The sequence below is a fragment of the Manis pentadactyla genome, chromosome 1 (assembly GCF_030020395.1).
Source record: "Manis pentadactyla isolate mManPen7 chromosome 1, mManPen7.hap1, whole genome shotgun sequence".
Classification (NCBI taxonomy): Eukaryota; Metazoa; Chordata; class Mammalia; order Pholidota; family Manidae; genus Manis; species Manis pentadactyla.
The window spans coordinates 156022395-156027723 of NC_080019.1; the positions used below are offsets into that span (position 1 = coordinate 156022395).

The 5329-nt window shown below is 33.1% G+C and overlaps 1 pseudogene; it reads left to right on the plus strand.

Annotated features, from left to right (window-relative positions):
* The first annotated feature begins 3838 nt into the window (after positions 1–3838).
* LOC118927819 (olfactory receptor 5K1-like) lies at positions 3839–5004 on the plus strand (annotated as a pseudogene).
* Positions 5005–5329: the final 325 nt, after the last annotated feature.

Here is a 5329-nt window from a genome sequence, read left to right on the forward strand (position 1 = left end):
ATTTTCCTAAAAGCAGGTAAGTATCATGTAGATTAGGAAAAGGAAAAATCAGTTCTATTTAAAGATCTGGTTAAGTCCCCATGGAGAAGACTGGATTTGAGCCGAGGATGAGTAGGACTGGGAAGAAAAGAGGGAGAAGGTGTTCTAGCTGCGGGAAACATTACGAGGAAATTAACTGAATCAAGTCACAGAGGAACAGGGAAGGGATGCAAATGGCCAAGTGCCCTGAGATGATAGGAACAAAGCAATAGGATAGGTAAGATTCAGAGAGACTGGAGCATCTGGAATACCAAAATAAGGAAAATGGACTTCATTTGAAACTAATGAGTGCCATTTTGAATTATTCAGCAGTGGATTATCATTTTTTTTTATTCATCTGACAAAATTTGTTAAGCACTATAAAGGTCCAAACATTATTCAAGGTTTTAGAAATAAAAAAATGAATATAACAGAGGAGTTCCTTCCCTCTGAAGTCTATAAGCTAATGGTAGAGGGTGGGAAGGAGTAAATGATTATAAATGTACTAACAAATAAATAAATAGTATATTGAAGAGTGATTCGTGGAATGAAAAGAAGTGTAAGAAAGATAAAGGCAACTGGAGTAAAGTGAAAAAAAAGAGCAATCTCACTAATTCATTTGTGCATTAAAAATAATATCAAAACTTCCAGCAAGGGTTTTGCGAGGCATGGAGACAAATTCAATCCACCAAGTGAGGTTGATGAGGCTGACTGAATACACCATACCTTTTAGGCTATTCTCAAAAATCCTGATCATATTTCAGAAACCATATTAATCCTGCTTTATATTTATTTCCCCAGCAAGAGATCAAGCCAACCTGAGACTTTTTTCTGCTCATTTTACATTCATGCAAAATAATAAACAGAAATTTAAAAGGAGGTCAGTTATAATAACAAGTAATAAGATAATCCAATGACCTTAGTGACTTCAGTGAAGGTCATTTTCTTTAATCTTATTGTCTCACAGGCATTTTAATTAATGTCACATGGTTTATATGTATGTCTTGAGAACTGAATCTCCCCACAGAAATACCTTGATGTCGATGCAGGGAAATCCCTTTAGAAATTGATGGAAAATTTTGACTTTGTACTTTTAAGGAACATACAATTATTCACTTCGAACTATTAGTAGCCTCCCATAATTTTGTTCTTTCGGTCCCATATATTTTAGAGACCATGGATTATATTCCGAAATTCTGAGACCTCACATCACAAAGCAAACACAAGCTGTTACAAAACTCTTCTCAGAGAAATCTAGGTAAGGGAACTATTCTTACTTTTAATATTAGCACCCATAAATATTTACTTAGCTCAAATAATTGGCATTTTTCTTAGATTTCAATTTCTTACTTATCTTTCCATCTCCTCTCAAAACTGAAGGCTATGAAACTAGAATGAGTATCAACTACAATTCACACTGACCATTTCTGATTATAAGATAGAAATTTAAAATTCACAGGACAGGACACAAAGTAATTCTACAAATAATTCACACACTTTATTTCTGACTTAGCTGAATAATTAAGTGGCTTGCATTTAATATTATAAAACAAATAATAAAATTTTCAGCCAATGCCCTTATTTGATGTGCTGATTATGGAAAAGTAAACCCATTTTGAACATAGAATTTATATAATTAGGCCCCATCAGTAAATATGTCATAATGCATCACCAAATAATGATAGAAGACAGACTTTTAAAGGAAAACATAATTGTTTTCAAAAATTATATTGAGATTTAAAGGGTTTTCTCTACTTAAGTGTTAGAAAACTAAAGTATACAGACAAGCTTACTTTTATTTATTAGCTTTTAATTTACTCTGATAAGCTCTAGAAAATCTCAGATAATTTCCCAGAAACAGAAAAACAGTCAATAAGTCAATTCAGGAAGAAAGATATGTAATATATTTTGGGGAGAAAAAGCATATTTTATTAAAATAATTTGAATTATAAAATTGTGTAAATTTAAAGTACAGATATTGATTTTATACATTTTTATAAGGTAATATGATCACCATTGTAGTGTAGGTAGAGCTCTATCACATCACAGATTTTCATTTTTTTCTAGTGGGAATAATTATTAAGATCTAATCACTTAGAAATTTTGATGATTACAGTACAATATTGTTATCTGTATTCATTATATTGTACATTAGATCACAAAGACTTAGTTATCTGTTATTTGCAAGTTTGTAGCCTTAAAGAGTATATCTCCTATTCCCCACACAGCCTATTAACTACCATTTTACTCTGTTTTTGACTTCGTTTTATAGATTCCACATAAGTTATAACAGTATTTGTCTTTCCCTGTATGAATTATCTAATTTAGCATAATGATGTCCTTATGGTCCATCCATGTGTGGCGAACAACAGGACTTCTTTGTTTCTCATGGCTGAATAATATTTGTTGTGTGTATACCACATCTTCTTTATACATTCATCAGTTGATGGGCGCATAGGTTGCTTCCATGCTTTGGCTATTGTGAATAATGCTGCAACGAACATGGGAATGCAGACATCCCTTCAATAACTTGTTTTCATTTCTTTCCAGTATATATCCAGAAAAGGAAATGCAGGATCATACAGTTTATTTTTTGAGGAATCTCCATATAGTTATCCATAGTGGTGGAACTAATTTACATTCTCACCAACATTGAACAAGAATTCCTTTTGCCTTTACATTTTTGCCAATACTTCTGATCACTTGTATTCTTGATGACAGGCATTTTGACAGGTGTGAAGCATACCTAATTGTGGCTTGATGTGCATTTCCCTGATGGTTAGTAATACTGAGCATCTTTACATGTACTAATTGCCAATTTGGATGTTTTCCTTGGAAAATATCTAGTTGCTCTGTTTTTTTAAAATCAGATTGTACTTGTATTACTGAATTGTATGAATTCCTTACAAATTTTGGAAATTAAACATTAATTTTTTTAAATGATGAGTTTTTAATAATTTTTGAATAATTTCTCTTGTAAACCTTTCTTCAAAATTCAGCTTCATTTTTCCATAGAGGTCAAATAAGGATCACTGGTGGGACACTGAAAACAAGCTCTCCCATCCCAGGTCATCCAGGTGGAGCTAAGACTGGGATTAATACTGCGTTTTCCTCCATACTGTTATACAGCTCTTATAAGAAAGAAGTAGGAGCCACAGCTAGCCTCAAATGCCTACAATCAAGTAAGGAGATTATGTATGCACATATGAGGGAAAAAAGCAATGTAGATTATAACATAAGCCATTCTAGATTTTGTTCAGTATACAAGACATACTTGAGAGCACAGAAAACAGAGGTCAGTGTGGTTGGGGGCACTTAGTTAAAACTTCATTAAGTAGCAATAAAACAATAAAAACTGTGCTTTACATAAAGGAATAAAATATTTAAATATCTGGGAAATAAGAATAATGGCATGGACAGAGTCAGTACTTAAGGATGTGGAGGTAACCTTGGTAAAAATGGACAAGAGAGTTGATAAATCAATGAATGTATAATTCCTAGGTTTCCAAGGATATATTCTTTAAAGATACATAGTCTTCTTCTTAATTATTGGTGATCTTCATGCAATACTTAAGGTATACACTTAATCTATTGTATGCTATTTTTAAACATTCATCCCATTGGAAGAGTATATGAAACCTTTTTGCTCAATGGAAAAAGAATATATACAAATGAAAATAGATTTTAAAATTAAGGATCTTTAATATAAAAACTGATTCTGAAATTATTAGAGAAAATATTGGTACAAAGATATATATATATATATACTATTCCTGTATGAATTCATAAAAATAAAACTTTCTACTAGGAGTACCCTCTCTGAAATAATCAAAATAGTCTCATGAGTACTGAGTGTCAGAGTTGAGGTCATAAAGCAGACATGTTATGAATGGCAACAAATTTCCTCTAGAGATTTGTGTGCCTGGATACCAAAGATAGTAGGGAGAGCTTGAAGAAGCTCCTCTCCCTGTTATAAAAAGAATTTTTTGAAGGGAAATTATACACACTCTAACTTAGCATCTTTTATCTCCATGTTTCCTATCTCAACAGACACGGTGGATATGATTGAGGTAAACCACTCCTTGACAAATGAATTTATCCAGGGGATTTACAGATCACACAGATGTGAAGGTCCTTCTGATTGTGGTGTTCCCTACTATCTATCTGATCACCATGGTGGGGAATCTCGGCCTGGTGGCATTGATTTATATGGAGAGTCATCTTCACAGCTAATGTACATCTTTCTGGGTAACCTTGCGCTGACAGATTCCTGTTGTTCCTGTGCCATTACCCCGGAGATGTTAGAGAACTTCTTTTCTAAGGACAGAATGATTTCCCTCAAGGAATGCATGGCAGTTTTACTTTCTCTGCCTTGCTGAAACTGCAGATTGCTTTCTCCTGGCTGCAATGGCCTATGACTGCTATGTAGCCATATGTAGGCCACTGAAGTACCACACCATGATGTCAAACAAACTCTGCATTCACATGACCACAGGGGCCTATATAGCAGGAAACCTGCATTCCATGATTCAGGTAGGGTTTCTATTTAGGTTAACTTCCTGTGGGTCTCATCAAATCAATCACTTCTTTTGTGATGTTCTTCCATTATACAGCCTTTCCTGTGTTGATCCTTATAACAATGAATTGATGATGTTTATTTTTGCAGGGTCAATTTCAATATTCTCTGTTATCATAATGGTAATCTCTTATCTCTGTATCCTTTTCATGATCTTCCAAATGAAATTCAAATGGGGAAGAGGCAAAGCCTTATCTACTTGTGCATCCCACTTTCTCTCTGTCTCAATAATCTATGGTTCTCTTCTCTCCATGTACATTCGACCAAATTCAGTTAAAGAAGGAGATAAAGATACACCTATAGCTGTTTTTTATACTGTAGTGATTCCTTTATTAAACCTTTTTATTATACTCTTAAGAAACAAGAAAGTTATAAATGTTATGAGAAACACTATGAAGCATATTTCATAATATTCTGAAAAAAAACTGTGGAAATTCATTTCAATTTGTTAAAAACTATTTCAAAATCATTGAAAACAGGGAAAGTGGAACATGAACAACTTGCACACAAAAAGCAAATTATTATAATTCTGTATGAGTCAAACAAGTTCAGAAAGGACATATACTTGTAAAATGTATTTCAAAATCTAAGCTACTCAGTTACAGCAGTAATATTGGATAAGTACCCTAGAGGTCACAAACTGTGTTAGAGTGAAATTAATTAAACTAGGAACTAATTATTTCAAAGTGCAATGAGTTAAGAATTTTCAATAAATCCAACTTATAGCAGAAATGG